Here is a 19,421-nt window from a genome sequence, read left to right as displayed (position 1 = left end):
AACACTATCATTTTCATTTTTGTTTATCCATTGGGCTGAACGGAAAAAAAAATGAAGAGCTTGGAAGGTGATCCTGTACTAACTGTGCGATGTTAGTACAGCGATCCCCCCCCACGGAGCTATTGTGTTCTGACATAGGGATAGCCCCCTGCCAGAACCCCCCGGTCAGCGAATGCCGATTGGCAGACCTTTTTAGGTCACGCCCCTTCGAGAGAAGCCAGACGTTCGCCCAGCTTCTGTCGAGTCGAATATCAGACAGTTTCTATTGAACCGGCCGTTCCCGTCCCCCCCAATATTCGACCCGTGTGGTCGACTCTTATCTAGTTTGAGTCTAAACTGATTGAAAGGAAAGCTTTGGTTATTTAATTGTTGGTGGATTCGATCGTTTTCATCAAATTGATCATCAGACACCAATACATGCTGCGAAAAACGATTGATTTCTTTCCCGATCAATGTCTTACGATAGGAATAATAGATCTATAGTCAACAACCCATTTGAGCAACATCCCATATACAATCGGTCTAATTATTGATCTCCGATTTCCACCATGCAATCTCCTAATCTGATTGACTGAAATATGATGCTATTCATGAATGACATATCTTGGTGCTGCCAATCGATGCAAAACAAATGATCATTTTCTGCCCTAGCCGATCAACTCATTTTGGTTAACCACTTGTCCTCCAGAAGATTTACCCCCTCCATGACCAGGCTACTTTTTGCGATACGGCACTGCGTTACTTTAACTGACAATTGCGCGGTCGTGCGGTGCTGTACCCAAACAAAATTGACGTCCTTCTTTCCCCACAAATAGAGCTTTCTTTTGGCGGTATTTGATCACCTCTGCAGTTTTTTGTTTTTTTTGCGCAAAAACACCAACATTTAAAAAAAAAAAAAAATAAATAAAACAATATTTCTGCTATAAGTACACCCTAAAAAAATTTTTTTTTAAATAAATAAATAAATGATAAATATTTTTTTTCATAAATTTAGGCCAATATGTATTCTGATACATGTTTTTGGTCCAAAAAATCCCAATAAGCGTATATTGATTGGTTTTACGCAAAAGTTATAGCGTCTACAAACTATGGGATGTATACCGGAATTATGGAATACTGGAATTTTTATTACATGTTCTATTTTATATACTAGTAATGGTGGCGATTAGTGACTTATAGCGGGGACTGCGATTATTTCAGCGGACAATTGAACACTAAACCCTCGAACTCACGGTACGATTGTTGACCAACCGAGTGTCAAAAGGGTGTGTGCCGGGATCTTGTATTGCATACTGACGGTACACAATTGTCGTGCCACAAAAACGAACGTAGTGACGTACTAATAGGAATTTCAGCTCTTGAGCGCCACCCTTTGGTCCCCTTCTGCTAATGTTGTGTTTGGTGAGCATTGATTCCGAGCATGCGTGTTTGTACTTTCCACTTTTGTGTGACGGACTTGTGTACTGACCATACAAAAAATGTCAAGCCGTTGTCCACTGAAAATTTACTAGCCTGCCATCCAACATTTGTTGGCCGAAAATTGGAAAATCAATTGTCAAAAGGAGCGTTCTAACGGTCAGATTTTAGGACAGCAATCTGTCAGCAGACAATCCCCTGCCAACAATCTGAGGCTTAACTTATACTTTTTGGGGAACCAGAGACACTAAAGCCGCGTACACACGATCGGATTTTCCGATGGGAAATGTGCGATTACAGGCTGTTGGCGGAAAATCCGGCCGTTTGTACACTCCATTGGACAATTGTTGTCGGATTTTCTGTGAACAAATGTTGGATGGCAGGTTTTAAAATTTTATGCGGACAAATGTCTGTTGTCGAATTTTCTGACCCTGTGTACACAAGTCCGTCGGACAAAAGTCCAAAGTACAAACACACATGCTCGGAAGCAAGGACGAGCCGGAAGCGGTTGGTCTTGTAAACTAGCATTCGTAACGGAGAATTTACATTTGTGACGTGGAAAATTATGAAATCTCCAAATGCAGCGCACAAATTCTCTTCTTCTTTAATGAGATAATAATGAAGCGGTTTTGCTGGTGATACTGATGGAGTTATTGCAAACTAATTTTCAAAGGCTTTTTTTTTTCTAATGATATCAAGAATAATATTATTATTATTTTTTATTTTTTTTGCAAGTTACCACAACACCATTATCCTGTAGTTTTTAAGAACAAAGATACAACTAAATTTTACATTGTATTTTTTTTAAATGTAACTGCCTACTCCCAAACTATCACTTGTAGTAAAACACATAGCCAAGTATTATTCTACACCAGGCATGTCCAAAGTCCGGCCCGCGGGCCAATCGCGGCCCGCGGTCCGGTTTTGAACGGCCCGCCTGGTGTGCTCCGGGATCAGGGCTGTCAGATGAGCCCGATCTCCTGCACTGTGAGAAGCTCCGTGGGCTTCAAAAGTGAAAGTAAAGTGCAGAGGAGTGTGCTGTGCTCTCTGCTTCCCCCTACAGTGCAGTACCCGGCTGAATGAGGAAGCTGCAAAGGTAATGTACTATGCTACAAGCTAGATTCGTTTTAAAAAGGCTTTATTTATATGTTTGTATGTGTGTGCATGTGTGTCTGTATGTATGTATGTGTGTGCATGTGTGTCTGTATGTATGTGTGTGCATGTGTCTGTATGTGTGTGTGTGTGTGCATGTCTGTATGTGTGTGTGTGTGTGTGTGTGTGTGTGTGTGTGTGCGCGCATATGTCTGTATGTGTGTGTGTGTGTGTGTGTGTGCGCGCATATGTCTGTATGTGTGTGTGTGAGCGCATGTATGTCTGTTTCTCTGTGTGTGCTTATGTATGTCTGTTTCTGTGTGTGTGCATGTGTGTCTGTATGTATGTGTGTGCATGTATGTGTGTCTGTATGTGTGTGCATGTGTGTCTGTATGTATGTATGTATGTGCGTGCATGTCTATGTACGTGCGTGCATGTATCTGTATGTACTTGTGTGCACGCATGTGTCTGTATGTGTGTGCATGTGTCTGTATGTATGCCTGTATGTATGTGTATGCATGTGTCTGTATGTGTGTGCATGTGTCTGTATGTATGTCTGTATGTCTGTGCGTGCATGTGTCTGTATGTATGTATGTTCATGTGTGTGTGTGCGCATGTGTCTGTATGTATGTAAGTATATGCATGTGTCTGTATGTATGTATGTGTCTGTATGTGTATGCATGTGTCTGTATGTGTGTGTGCATGTGTCTGTGTGTTACTTTTAATCCAGCCACAGCATGTGTACACCCCCAGCCGCTCCCTCTGCAGCTAAAGGGGGAGAAGTTGGGGGTGGTAAAAACAGCTTAACCATGTGGTTTTACTGCCCCTTCAACAACTGCGTGGCTGCATGCTGCGTGTAGGGCAGCCCATGCATTTCACCCACAAAAATGCAGGGAAAGAAGTCCCAGAGTTTTATTTTTTTTAAATTGCACTGCACCAAAAGCACCCCACGTTTCAACTGTGTGGGGTACCATTTAGACAAAGGCAAGAGCGCGACAAAGGCAAGAGAATTCTTGTTGGGCAGTGTATGAGTGCTCGAACGACCGAATTTTAATAGTTCAAAGAATGTCAGGCAAAATGGTCGGCCCTCACGCATGTTCACTTCATCAAATCTGGCCCTCTTTGAAAAAAGTTTGCACACCCCTGTTCTACACTATTGTTTATTGTGCAATAAAAAAAGAAAACAAATAAAATTAGACATGCTATCTGCCAATAGAACTTAATCCAAAAAGTGCATTCTATGCATCCAAAAATATAGAAAATATAACAAATCAAATTATTATTCAACCAAAAAATATAATGTCAAAGCAATAACTCCAAGGCCAATAATATTATCTCCTCCGATTCCACAACATGGCTGGTTGACGAACAACCGTTCAGAAACGAACGGAAAAGCGCAAAATGAAAAATGCGAAAAAAGAAAAGCGCAAATCAACACTCATCAAACTTATACTAACACAAAATAACAGAAGGGGCCCAAAGGGTGGCGCTAAAGAGCTGAAAAAACACGTAGTACGTCACTACGTTCGTAATTGCTGGCCAACAATTGTGTGGCTGTGTGTATGCAAGACAAGTTTGGGCCAACGCCCTTCGGACAAAATTCTACGGTTTTGTTGGCCAACAATCCGATCGTGTGTACGGTACGAGGCTTAATAGTTACATAGTTAGTTGCATAATACAGTGGTACTTGGGATTACGAACATAATTCCTTCCAGGAGAATGCTTGTAATCCAAAGCAGTCGTATATCAAAGCGAGTTTCCCCATAGAAGTCAATGGAAACTATGATAATTCGTTCCACAGTGACTTCTATGATATGCAGTACCGCATGTGGCCAGATGTGAGGGGGCTGGCGCCAGAGACACTCGGAAACACTCAAAAACCGATCGGAGACGCTCGGATGCACCCAGAGAGGCTCGGAAACATTTAGGAACAGAGTGTTTCTGAGTGCATCTGAGCGGCTCTGAATGTCACCGGCGCCCCCCGCACCTCTGGCCAGATGTGGTGCTGCTCGTTTTGAGAGACAACGCTCGCAAACTGAGTCAGAATACACAGAATCCATCCCTTCCCCCCCCCCGTCAGAACGGAACTCTGCCTTGTTTACATAGGAGGCAGAGCTCTGTTCTGAGCCTCTGGCCGACGATTGGCGGGTGTCAGCAGACATCGAGTGCCCGACACCCACAGATCAGCTTCTACTGTAAATAATCACAGTGGAAGCAGCCTGGCGATGGCGAGTGCACGCCCCCTGCAGGCGGGAGTGCAGGATCACCTATATATATGCGATGCAGAGCACAGCTGCCGCCCTGTAGCTGTAAAACGACTATAGGACAGTCAGCAATTAGTTAAATCTGCTCTGGAAGGCAAGTTATGGCTGTTCGCTTGTGAATATCATCGTCGGATCACACATTGATCAGAAGCGTGTGCGCCTGTGCGGACATGTGCAGAACTAAAAAAAATTGTTTTGTTTTGATTCGTTATTTCCAGATTTTCACATTTTAGATTTTACAAATTTATGAATTTACTAATTTACGAATTCAATCATAACGAATGACCCGAAAAACAAAACAAAAAAAACAAATAAAAGAAACACATTTTTGTTCAGTGTACATGTCTAGAGCACTCTCCAGCACACAGCCTGTGATTGACAGCCTATTCATGAGTGCTGTGTGAAGGGGAGTGTCCCTTCTCTCCAATCAGCTCTCAGAGCTCTCCTCACTGAGCTCTGCAGATCAGTGGTGGGTGGTGCTCCAAAAATTTTTTTTTGGGGGGGGAACAAATTGAAAAAAAAACATCAATTGCAGCCACTGTGCCCATCAAACGCAGCCACTGTGCCATCAAGCGCAGCCACTGTGCCATCAAACGCAGCCACTGTGCCATCAAACGCAGCCACTGTGCCATCAAACGCTGCCACTGTACCATCAAACGCTGCCTCTGTGCCCATCAAACGCAGCCACTGTGCCATCAAACGCAGCCACTGTGCCATCAAACGCTGCCACTGTACCATCAAATGCTGCCTCTGTGCCTGTCACACGCTGCCACTGTGCCATCAAACGCTGCCATTTTGCCTGTCAAATGCTGCCACTGTGCCCATCAAACGCTGCCAGTGTGCCCATCAAATGCTGCCAGTGTGACCCCTGCCCACTCGCCATCTGCCCCGGCACTTACCCTGTCTTGTTGGGCCAGCGGGTGAGGACCATGAGCGGGGTCCTTCGTGCGTCTCCTGCCATCCTCATCTCCTGTCCTCTCCTCCTGATAGGTGTCCAATAGCAGCGCCTGTCGTTTCTGCCAATCAGGTGACAGGCAACAGATCCAAGAACCTGATCGGCGCAGAGGTGGTTTAGTGTTAGGAAAGCGAATATTCATTCACTTCTCTAACACAGCTGAGTGACCTGCGAGCATGGCGCTCGCTGGTCACCTTTTTTGATGCCTATTAAAGCCTATGGCTCTAATCAGGTGCTCAAAACACCCCTGTCGCTGTAATTCAGGCTCCTCGTACCCCCCTTTCCTGACCTGCCAGGCTGCATGTTCGGATAAGGGTCTAGTGTTAATTTCTGAGGGGGACCCCACGCTGTTTTTTTTTTATATTATTATTATTGCTGATAATGGTGCATTGCTGCCAATTTAAATGTCATTTCATTCATTTTTTTTTTCTTTAGAAATGTCATTTGTGCGGCAGCAGGTTCTATATATACTACAGATGCACTACTGTACAGGCAGACTAAGGGGACCCCCAAGCACTATATTTAAGGGAATTTTTTTTCATCATTAAAATCACCGTTCTTGTAAAAACAATTTGCATTGATACATGTCCCCCGGGGCCGTACCCAGACCCCATACACATACACACTTTATGTCTAATTACTTGCATATAAGCCTTCAAAATGGAGACTTTTGATTTTTCCTGTTCAGGTCCCATAGACTTTATTACGGTTTGCCGTTCCGGTCAGAACTTTTTTCTCAGTTTGGGAGTTCTGGTGGAAACCGAACAGGGGGGTGTTGGGCCCATCCCTAGTGCTGGGACAAGGTAATCTAGAGACCAGGGTGAACATGGAAAACTGCACCCCCTCCTCCCCCAAGATTTATGAGCATTATGGGTCAACAAAATTCCCCCTCCCCCCCCCCAAAAAAAGAAATTGGTCACTAATTTGTATGCTTACCACCTAAGCATAAACCCCCCTCCTCTCAAGTACAAATTTGCCCCCTGATTAAAACTCCTCTCCCAGCACAAATCTTTGCCCCCTCCATCCTCCAAACCCCAACAGGACAAATAACCCCCCTCCCCCCCAAAAAAGTCCCTCCTGATAGCACAAATACTCCACCCCCTCCCCCCCAAATATCCCCTCAGAGTGCACATTCCCCCCTCCTATTTCAAACCTCCCTCCTAGAACGAATATCCCCCAACCCTCCCCTCCTAGCACAAATAATACCCCCCTCCATTGACCCCTACTACCTCAACTCCACCCCCCTACCACCAAAAAATAAATAAAAATCTCCTCCTAGTACAAATCCCCCCTCCACAATATCACCTATTCTGGGACAAACTCCCCAAATCCCCTCTTCTAGCCCACACACAAATCCTCTTCCCCATCCCCCTGTCAACACAAATCCCCGAGTCACTACTTCTAGCACCCCCCCCCCCCCCCCTCAAATTTCCCCTACTAGAACAATTCTTACCTCCCCTCTCTAACCTAAATATCCTTGTAGTGCCTCTTCCCCTCCTCACATGCCCCCATAGTGCCCAGGGCATCCGTCCCTCCTGCCCGCCCCTTGTCCAAGCCCTGCCTGACACATCTGTTCAGCAAAGCCTACCCCACCTTCATAACAACTGAACTTTTACTTTGTTCATCAACTTGTAATGGAATGTAGGTCCCATTAATGGGGGGGGGGGGGGGCAAAAAGAGGTCCATCAGGACCATCTGGAGGCCACTCTGTGGTCCTAGGGTTTGAGCTTCCCCCATGACCACAAGTACAATGAGAGTCCTATGTTCGGGATGAACGTCTTGGGTGGTCCTCAAATGGAGAGTACAGCGAGTGTCGTGTGTTCTGCAGATGACGACCCTTAAGATACCACATCTTACCAACAACTTACCAACTCATCTCCACATGGCTATTACCATTTATATCACTTGCCCCCTCTCTTTTTAGATTGTAAGCTCATATGACCAGGACCTTCCTAACTCTCTTGGATTAAGTTGTTTTTGGACCTGTGCTATCTCCTATTATAATGCAAAGTGAATTGCAAACTGTTATCCGTATAATAACTCCGTATAATATTTTTACTTCTACAGGAAGGAGGTGTCCTGTAGTTCTCAGAGATAGCTGGAAACAATGTAACTGACTTCAGCACAGGAAGTTATCAGCTGATAAGATTTCTGGCAGGATGAACAGGTATGCAAAAACATTGTTAAACAGAAACTGTATAATAAAACACTTTCAATGGTATATTTAAAAGACCAAAAGAGAGCCAACAAGGGAAGTTCATAGGTTCACATACAGTTTGAATAGGTCCAGCAGTTTGTTTCCTGCTGTCGCTCTTACCTGTTTATTCCTCCGGTAATCAGCGCCGTGGTCGGTCCTCAGACTCGTAGGGAACGTCAGCGCTTAGCGGTTCCATAGTGACATCCGATTAGAAGCCCGACATCGGCACCGAACTCCCGGGGAGAACACTGATGGCTGTTTTCTATGGCAGAGGAGAGAAGATCCGTACGATGACAGTGGAAGAAGGGTGCCAAGGACAGCAGACATACAGACTTTCTGCAGTGCGACTGTAAGAGGCTGAGCAGGCTGCCGGAGGAGGGAGGGGTGCCGGCCGAGGCCAAGAGGGCAAAGGAAGGAGACGGCAAATAGAGTGCCATCATCACCGAGAGGAAACACAGACGCTGCATTTATACTTTGGGCTGAGCTCGGCTCTTCAAGGTTATAGAAAGCATACGTTCACCCTACACCAATCATATTACTGACAAGTACGGTATACATGCAACACCGAGCAGAAATGGTGACCACACACACTTCACCGAATATTCGTTGTCAGGACTGCAGCGCTTTCAATTAACAGAGCCCAGAAATGACCCCGGCATCTAACCTCTACCAAACAGAAAACATTAGTACATCCCTGCAATACATGCACATTTCTTCATATAGCCATTTAAACACAGTGCAAGAACAGCAACATCACTGCTGATGTGCTAGAACTATAGTGAGCATGAAAACACAGCTCTAAATTCCTAAGTACCTGGTGTCAGCCCTGCCTACTACATTTCTGATTAATGACAAAAAACACAGACCTCAACTTCTCTCCTCCCCAACTTCATAACCCCTCCTCATTTCCATCCCCCGTCTCAATAACCCTTCCATATCTCCAAAACCTCTCCTCACCCTCTCCTTTCTCCATATCTCAGTAACTCCCCCCGCCCTTATCTCCATAACCCCTCCTCACCCAATCACCCCTCCTTTCTCCATATCTCAATAACTCCTCCCACTCTTATCTCCATATCCCCTCCTCACCCTCTGACCCCGCCTTATCTCCATAACCCCTCCTCACCCCCTCACCCCTCCTTATCTCCATAATCTCTCCTCTTCACCATAACCATGCTCTCCATATCGCCTTAATCCCCCCACCCCCTTATATCCATAACCCCTGCTCACCCCCTCACCCCTCCTTATCTCCATAACCCCTCCTTATCTTCATAACCAACTTTTTGAGATGGCAATGAGGGACACCTATCAGCAAAAGTATGCAGGCCTAGGACACACCCCCTGCCACACCCCTTTAAAGGAGAATTGTACAAAAAAACAAGATTGGTTAAACCCACAAGTGCTTTTTTACCACTACTATTCCTTTATATTGGCTTTTGAAATTTACAAATACAGCAATTTATAAATCGGATGAAAGGTTTAGTGCTGGAAAACACTTTTTGATGGATACAAAGTGCATTTTATATACATCTATACAGATCAGACCAAAATGAGGGACAAATGAGGGGGAAAGAGGGACAGAGGGACATTATTCCAAATCAGGGACAGTCCCTAGAAATCAGGGACAGTTGGGAGCTATGCCGTAACCCCTCTTCATATCCTCCCCTCTCCTCATTCATCTTCCCCCTCCTAGTCTCCATAACCTCTTCTCATCTCCTCTCCTTCTCCTCGAATCGATACCCCTCTTCATCTACTCCCCTCTCTTCATCTCCATAACCCCTCCTCACCCCCTCCTGCTCCTCATCTTCATAACCCCTCCTCATCCCCCCCTCCTCTTCTCCATAACCCCTTTTATCTCCGCAACCCCTCCTCATCTCTTCTCCCTCCTTGTCCTCATAACCCCTCCTCCACTCCATACCCCTTTTCATCTCCTCCCCTCTCCTCATCTCCATATCCTCTCCTCATCTTCATAGCCCCTCCTCATCCCCTCCCGCTCCTCATCTCCATAAGCTCTCCTCATCTACATAACTCTCATCTCCTCCCCCTTCTTCATTTCCATAAACCCTCTTTAGGTCATTGTACTTCGAGGAGGCGGCAGCTCCAGGCCGGACGACCTACCTGTACATTGTGGCTTTCTTCCAGGTTCGGGACCCTGCATGACCTGTACTCTGATTGGACACAGCACGAATTTGGCAGCTGATTTCAGCCAATGATTTTGGCTGAAGTCAGCTGATCGGCTGTGGCCAATCACTCACAGAGTTCTGTGTTTACAAACACACAGAACTCAACTTCTGTAGCTTTAACTGACTTGCACACATACTAAGGCCAATTTAGACATGAGCCAATAATTCTACCAGCTTGTCTTTGGAGTTTAAAAGGAAACCCATGCAAGCACAGGGAGAGCATGCAAACCCCATGCAGATATTATGCTGGCAAGGATTTGAGCCAAGGACCCTAGTACTGCAAGGCAAAAGTGCTAACCCCTGAGCCACCGTGCTGCATGTAAATCTGACAAACACATTTTTGAAGAAGATGTAAAATCATTCTCATTAGATGATCATAAATGACAGATACCATCAAGGAAAACAATCTCAGAAATTTAGAGGACCGCGGAGTCACTGAGACACCTGCACAAAATCAGCAATATTACTAGAAGATGCAGTCAGAGTATTAAAAAAAAAATTGACATTTTGAATATTGCCTAACCTAATTTTTTAAAATATCCTTTAATTACGCAGCAGTTGAAAAATATTGTACACTCTATGGCAGGGGTCTCCAAACTTTCTAAACAAAGGGCAAGTTTACTGTCCTTCAGACTTTAGGAGGACCAGACTGCGGCCATTGGAAGTAGAAAAGGTCCCGACATCAGTGGGAAAAAACAATGCCCCTTCGTTGGTGTCAGTGGGAGGAATTGTGTCCCATGTTTGGTGTCATTGGGCCTCATTGTTGGTGTCAGTGGGAGAAATTGTGCCCCATCATTGGTATCATTGAAAGAAATTGTGCCCCATCATTGGTACTATTGAGAGAAATTGTGCCCCCATCATTGGCATAAATTGTACCCCATCATTGGTTTCATTGGGAGAAATTGTGTCCCATCATTGGTATCATTGAGCCCCATTGTTGGTGTCGTTGAGAGAAATTGTGCCCCAACATTGGTGTCATTTGGAGGAATTGTGCCTGTTCGTTAGTGTCAGTGGGGGGATTCTTGCCCCTTTATTGTTGTCAATGGGGGGAAGTATGCCTCATCATTGGTATTTGTAGATGAAATAGTGCTTCAAAGGCCAGTTAAAAGCAAGAAAAGGATCGCATCTCGCCCTTGGGCCACAGTTTAGAGACCACTGCTCTATGGCCAGAGACCTAACCATCACAACTATAGGATCTTGTTGGAAATCCCATTTAAAACCCATTGATGCAAAAATGGAGATACTCCTGTTTTGTGGCTTAACAACCTCCACTCTTCTGGGAAGACTTTCTTCAAGATTTTGGAGTGTGTCCATAGACATTTGTGCGCATTCAGTCAAAAAGAGCATTTGTGAAGTCTGGTACGGATGTTGGATGGGAAGACCTGGCTCACATTGGTTTTTCAATTCATCCCAAAGGTTTCAGTAGGGTTGAGGTTACTCCAAACAAATCTTTAGGCCAGGTACTGATGTTGGATGAGAATTTTATTATAAGGGTGTTCAATAGGACTAAGGTCCAGGTTCTGAGCAGGCCAATCCAAATCAAACTGATTACACCATATCGTTATGGAACTGGCTTTGTGTGGGGTCATCAGCTTAGAGTATGATTGATATTTATTGGTTGGGTTTTTTAATGTAATTATGTGTTTATAACATTTTGCTACACCATTGGGACACTGTTTGCTTAGTGGTCCCTCTGGTTTTAATGTATTTATGTGTATCTTTTGTTCTGTATTCTTTAATAAAATATCCATGTTTTTGATTTGTGTGTGGTGTTGGTGGTCACTTATAATCCCATTTATATAGGGGATTTTTTTGTTCAAAATGTATCAGGGATGAGACCACCACTCTAGAATCTTTTGATCCACTGAGACCCCCTTCCCTCTTTCGGCTTTGTGTACAGGGCCTTCACTAAACCACATGGATGGAAGAGCATAATGTTTTAAAATGTCTTTCTATTCTGTAGGATTAACAGAACTATATTTTGGGAACACCTGAACTCCATCATTTGGAGGAATCTCCACATAATTTTGGTATATCATATGGTATATTAGGTGTCCACAACCCTTTGGCCATATAGTGTATATTTGTAGACTCAGATCTTGTTATTTTTTATTTTATTGGTTGGCTTAACTTGTATGTTATTTTTTATATCCCATGAAAAATGGACTTGACTCCACAGTTATTCCACTTATTTGGCCAGATTTTTTCCTTTCTATAAAAAGAAAAGGATCCTCTAACAGCTTATTGAATTATCTGATCACATACATGAAATTCTTGGTGATGGCTATAAAGTAACAGGGTTTTCGTAACTTCCCCTGTAACAATGAATCTTATCTTCCATTTACAGGTCATTCTCTCTGTGTCCTCTAGTTCGGCAACCTCCTTAATCGTTATCTGTCTCTATATCTTGGTCTTGGTTATCTCTTTGTAGGTTCAGGTTTGCTGATTTTTATAATGCCCCGTCCTCCTCCATCTCTCAATCGCTGCATTTGCTGGTCAATATTTCATTTACTCTGATCTTTACTCCTTACAACATTGTATTCCAACTAGAGGTTTTGCTGAGATGTCTGCATGTAAACTCTTCTTAAAAGGGAACTTGTTTTTATATTTTAAGCTGTTTTATATATACCGGTATATCTCTATCTCTATCTCTCTATATATATATATATATGTGTGTGTATATATACATATATATATATGTGTGTGTGTGTGTGTGTGTGTGTGTGTGTGTGTGTATATATATATATATATATATATATATATATATATATATATATATACTGAGGGTGTGTGTATACATACATACAGTAAATATATATACAGTATCTCACAAAAGTGAGTAAACCCCTCACATTTTTGTAAATATTTTATTATATCTTTTCATGTGACAACACTGAGGAAATTATACTTTGCTACAATTTAAAGTAGTTCCTTCAAAATTACTCAACACACAGTCATTAATGTCTAAACCGCTGGCAACAAACGTGAGTACACCCCTAGGTGAAAATGGCCAAATTGGGCCCAATTAGCCATTTTCCCTCCCCGGTGTCATGTGACTCGTTAATGTTACAAGGTCTAAGGTGTGAATGAGGAGCAGGTGTGTTCAATTTGGTGTTATCGCTCTCACTTTCTCATACTGGTCACTGGAAGTTAAACATGGCACTTCATGGCAAAGAACTCTCTGAGGATCTAAAAAAACTATATAAAGATGGCCTAGGCTATAAGAAGATTGGCAAGACCCTGAAACTGAACTGCAGCACTGTGGCCAAGACCATACAGAGGTTTAACAGGACAGGTTCCACTCAGAACAGGCCTCGCCATGGTCGACCAAAGAAGTTGAGTGCATGTGCTCAGCGTCATAGACTGAGGTTGTCTTTGGGAAATAGAGGTTTGAGTGCTGCCAGCATTGCTGCAGAGGTTGAAGGGATGAGGGGTCAGCCTGTCAATGCTCACACCATGTGCCACACACTGCATCAAATTGTTCTGCATGCCTGTCATCCCAGAAGGAAACCTCTTCTAAAGATGATGCACAAGAAAGCCTGAAAACAGTTTGCTGTAGACAAGCAAACTAAGGACATGAGTTACTGGAACCATGTCCTGTGGTCTGATGAGACCAAGATAAATTTATTTGGTTCAGATGGTGTCAAGCGTGTGTGGTGACAACCAGGGGAGGAGTACAAAGACAAGTGTGTCTTGCCTACAGTCAAGCATGGTGGTGGGAGTGTCATGGTCTGGGGCTGCATGAGTGCTGCCGGCACTGGGGAGCTACAGTTCATTGAGGGAACCATGAATGCCAACATGTACTGTGACATACTGAAGCAGAGCATGATCCCCTCCCTTCAGAGACTGGGCCGCAGGGCAGTGATAACGACCCCAAACACACCTCCAAGGCGACCACTGCCTTGCTAAAGAAGCTGAGGTTAAAGGTGATGGACTGGCCAAGCATGTCTCCAGACCCAGTGGCGTAACTAGAACCTTCAGGGCCCCGATGCAAGAAATCATTAAGGGCCCCCCTGAACCCCAGCCAGGGCCCTTCCCTCCGAGTCCGGCGGTGGAACTCCAGGGCGTGTTCACAGGTATGACCTTTGTGAGCCCTGTAGTTCCACCACTGGCATCAGTAGTTTTTTTTTCAGGAGAGGGGTACTCTGAGGAGCCAGCCGAGGACACAGGTCATGCGGGGAATGCACAACTAAAGAGCAGCCAGTGCGATAGTCGAGCATGGAGCTCTGCTAGTCACCATCCACCTCCAGCCACCCGTTTGCATGGTGCACTGGTACCCCTAGCTGCCTATTCTGCTGCCGGCCATATGTAGAGGGGGCTGCATGGGCCCCCTGCAGCACAGGGCCCAGTTGCGGTCGCGACTGCTGCACCCCCTATAGTTACGCCCCTGTCCAGACCTAAACCCTATTAAGCATCTGTGGGGCATCCTCAAACAGAAGGTGGAGGAGCACAAGGTCTCTAACATCCACCAACTCTGTGATGTCATCATGGAGGAGTGGAAGAGGAGTCCAATGGCAACCTGTGAAGCTCTGGTGCCCAAGAGGGTTAAAGCAGTGCTGGAAAATAATGTTGGCCACCCAAAAAGTTGACACTTTGGGTCCAATTTGCCTCTGTTCTGTAATGGCAGCGGAGACACCACTACTAGGACAGACACCTGATGTAAGGGGGGCTCCGCTGGGGAGAACTGATGTAAGGGGTGCTCCGCTGGGGATACCGCTGGGGACAACTGATGTAAAGGTGGGCTCCGCTGGGGACATCTGATGTAAGGAGGGGCTCCGCTGGGGACACCTGATGTAAGGGAGGGCACCGCTGGGAACATCTGATGTAAGAGGGGCTCTGTTGGGGACGTCTGATGTAAGGAGGGCTCCGCTGGGGACATCTGATGTAAGGAGGGCTCCGCTGGGGACACCTGATGTAATGAGGGCTCCACTGGTAATACCTGATGTAAGGAGGGGCTCTGCTGGGGGCACCTGATGTAAGGACAGACTCTGCTGGGGGCACCTGATGCAAGGACAGACTCTGCCTGGGGCACCTGATGCAAGGACAGACTCTGCTGGGGCCACCTGATGGCATCTGGTGGAAGGCGACGTGGTAGGTGACACGCTCAGGGGTCCCACTGATTCTGGATTATGGTGAGTTGAATGATTTCATTCTATATTACAATGTAATAATAGTAATAATGCGCTTCAATCATCCTGACACCACAACAACCATGGTGCTGGGATGATTGAAGCGCCAACACCAGGCATTTGGAGTATCTTTATCTGCTGATTTGTTAAACTCTGGAATACACTTCTTCTGGTGTAGGATCTGGGCCTGCTGTCCCTCCATCCCTCTTTCCTTCCTTCTCTCTCCTTCTTTCCTTTTTTTTCTCTCTCCCTACCTCTTTTCCCCCTTCTTTCTCCATCTCTCATTCATCTCAGACTCTAACCCCACCCCCATTTATACCACGCCCATATAAGCCACGCCCACTATTTAACATAAACCACGCCCGTTTTCAGCTTGGTACATTTTCTTTTTTTCTATGTCATGCCTACAAATAATAAAAATAAGACTCCGCCTAGAGAGCCAAAAAAGTGTTCCTATACATTTTTTTACAATGTTGGCAACTATGTAAGCATCAGTGTACATGTGTCCGTTGATGCAGAGAAGAAAAGCACAATCCTCCCCTAGCACCAAGGACACAGAGGGTTAATTATCAGACAGTCTCCCTATTTCAGATAACAGGAGATAGGAGAAACAAAGTGAAAGCAGAGGTGTGACATTTGAGAGACAGTGAGGAGGCTCCATATCTTACTTTCACTCCCTCCAGGACATGTAGAATGTAGCGGGTGTTCTGGCAGATAGTGTCCTGTCATCATATAGTGTCCGCCCCGTACTGCGCAGTGTGTGCTGTGTACTGCGCATGCGCAGTACACAGCAGACACTCTCCGATGGGGGACAGTATATGATAGGACACCGGGTCTGCCATCTGAAGCCACAATCCAACCAATCTAGAGGCACCACCCTGGAGTCACAACACAGGAGGCTGACCAGTTCTATCTACCTGCCCTCCTGTCTGTTCGGAGGGGAGGGGGGAATTGGGAGCAAACGCTGTGCTCTATGTGAGAGACGCTGCAGCCAGCAACCTCCGGCAGTGAATGGACTGACTCTGGAGGAGGAGGGGGGACTTTTATTGTCCCGCCCCCCCCCCCCCCCCGGAAAGTGCCGCCCTAGGCCTGGGCCTTGTTGGCCTAGGCCAGAATACAGCACTGGACAGTGTCAATAGAGCAGTAGATGGTGTCAATAGAGCAGTGGACGGTGTCAGTAGAGCAGTGGACGGTGTCAGTAGAGCAGTGGATGGTGTCAGTAGAGCAGTGGATGGTGTCAGTAGAGCAGTGGATGGTGTCTATAGAGCAGTGGATGGTGTCTATAGAGCAGTGGATGGTGTCAGTAGAGCAGTGGATGGTGTCTATAGAGCAGTGGATGGTGTCTATAGAGCAGTGGATGGTGTCAGTAGAGTAGTGGATGGTGTCAATAGAGCAGTGGATGGTGTCAGTAGGGCAGTGGATGGTGTCAGTAGAGCATTGTACAGTGCCAGAGGTTTTTAATTTTATCATTTTCTTTTTTTTTTTGCAATTTTTTTTTTTTGCAATTTGTTTTTGTTTTATTATTTTTTTTTTTTTAGGAGACCCATTAGTGGGCTTTGCTGAAGTATCAAAGATCTAAACAGGGGGAATCTGCATCACACGGTGTGATTATGGTGTACCCAGGCACATCTGGCAAACCCTGTGCGCAAGCCTACGGTCTGCACTAAGACCCTAGGTCAGATTTCAGGCACCTCTGCAACAATTTTTTTTATTTTTTTTTAGATACTCCCAAAGAGAAATCCCATCTAAAGGAATGCAGACCCTGCGTCTTTCCTCATTATAACCCTGCAAGTGCAGCAGCTGATTGGTCATTATAAAGTCACTCCCATTAGATTTATAGGCACAGAGAAACAAACAGCTATTTCTTCAGAGCAACAAATGGAAGGAATCTGCACCAAAGTTTGTTAAAATCTTTGTAATATATATAGATCACCCAGAGAGGAATGTTTTATTATTTTTTTCTCAACAAAGGCGGAGTAACTCTTTAACTGCTTTCTGCCCACCCCACCGTCATGTTCTGGGCCGCCGTCATATGTGGCATGGAGCGGCCGTTCCCGTGCGCCCGTGGCCGCACCCTGTTGCTAGGACATGGTACAACCCCGATCTGTGTAAAGACCCACCTCAGTGGCTCTTTAACCATGTGATCGGCTGTGTACAATCACAGCCGGTCACATGTAAACACGGAGATGCCGGTAATCGGTGCTCCTCGCCTCACACTGACAGAGTGTGAGGAGAGGAGAGCCGATCAGCGGCATCTCCTCACAGGGGACAGATAGGGAAGTAATCAGAACACTGATCATCAGTGCCCTGATTACAATATATAAATAAAGTGTAAAAAATGGAGGGCCCACCAATGCCAGCATACAGTGCCCACCAATGGCAGTGATCAGAGCCCACACTGCCCACAAGTGCCACAAATCAGTGCCCATTAGCCATCCCAGTCAGTGCTGGTAATTAGTGCCACCTATCAGTGCTGCCCATCAATGCCCATCACTGCTGTCCACCAGTGTCCATCACTGCTGTCCACCAATGCCCATCAGTGTTGCCCATTAGTACCACCCATCAATGCCCATCTGTACCACCTATCCATGCCGCTTATCCATGCCCACCAGTGCCGCCTATCAGTGCCTGCCACTGCCGCCTATCAGTGCCCATCAGTGCCACCTAACAGTGCCAATCAGTGCCGCCTATCAGTGCCCATAAGTGCGGCATATTAGTGCCTCCTCATTAGTGGCACCTTATCAGTGCCCATAAGTGCCACCCCATCAATGCCCACCAGTTCAGCCTATCAGTTCCCATCGGTGCCGCCTCATCAGCGCACATCAGTGAAGGTGAAAAAATGACTTAGTTAAAAAATTTATTGTCAGAAAAAAAGTCAAAAAAACTTTTTGTTTCAAAACGTTTAGTCTTTTTTTTTGTAAAAAATAAAAAACCCAGCGGTGATTAAATACCACCAAAAGAAAGCTCTATTTGTGTGAAAATGATAAAAAATGTGTTTGGGTACAGTGTAGCAGGACCGCGCAATTGTTATTCCAAGTGAGACAGCACTGAAAGCTGAAAAATGGCCTGGGCAGGAAGGGGGTGTTTGTGCCTGGTAGGCAAGTGGTTAATGAGACTCTGTGACCGTGTCTTTAATGGCCTCAGCTCTGTTCAGGTGGCCATCGATGGAACTCAAGTTGGTCTAATTTCATGGGTGTTTAACCTGTGGCCCTCTAGTTTTTGCAGAACTACAAGTCCCACAAGGCATTGTAAGCCACTGACAGTTACAAGCGTGACTCCCAAAGGCAGAGGCATGATGGTACTTGTAGTTCCACAACAGCTGGAGGGCCACAAGTTGAGCACCTATGGCTTTAATTACTTCTTCAAGACAGATTCCAAGGAACCAAACCTAATTTTGCAACATGAATCTAAATACCTACTAGTGAATAATTGAAAGGTCGGGTGGATGGCGCTGGAACCTTGAGATAACATTGAGTGTTAGTTTTAGATTTAAAATGTCGCCGGTAGTATACTGATAATCTCACTGTGACCATCCAAATAATAGGTAGGTAGCTTCTGCAAACCAAAGGGTCACCTTGGGTTATAGAGGAAATAAACTGGAATTGAAGTTCCAAACTGAAATATTAGTCCAAAATTAAATTTATTCCAATCAAAAAGTGAAAACAACAGCCAACACGTTTCAGGGGCCAGACATCGCCCCTTCATCAGGGCTTGCTGAATATAGATACATTGTATAAGGACTGAAGATGTGAAGAGTTATCTCTTCAAGCTTGTTCACACTAGTGTCTGAGATCATTATACAGGTGATCAAGGGGTGTTGTATTGCCTCCTCACTGCCTGCTTTAACCCCTTGAGGCATGCACTAGCTCGTGTTCACCATGTTCATCCAAAGCGGTTGCAGAGTACTAGCAGAGCGGCCCCGTTTACTTGAATAAATCACGTTTGGTGGGCACTATGCCTGCCGAAAGTGAGAGGGGGTATAATTCCTGAAGCAAAGCATCCTGGTCGTGGCATGTGTACAGTGATGGGACACGGCCATCTAGAGCCCAGGGCAAACAGGCTAAACTGTCCCTCCCCCCCCCAAGATGCATTAACATTATGCAAAACCCCCCCCCCCCCCGCGCCCCTGAAAAAAAAGGTGAGTACTAATGCAAGATTATCCTGTAAGCATAAATTCAACCTCCTCCC

This window comes from Lithobates pipiens, unplaced genomic scaffold (genome assembly GCF_037356315.1).
Source record: "Lithobates pipiens isolate NorthernLeopardFrog02 unplaced genomic scaffold, aLitPip1_a1.2 Scaffold_19, whole genome shotgun sequence".
Classification (NCBI taxonomy): domain Eukaryota; kingdom Metazoa; phylum Chordata; class Amphibia; order Anura; family Ranidae; genus Lithobates; species Lithobates pipiens.
The sequence above is the reverse complement of the archived record's forward strand: the minus strand, read 5'-3'. Positions refer to the sequence as shown.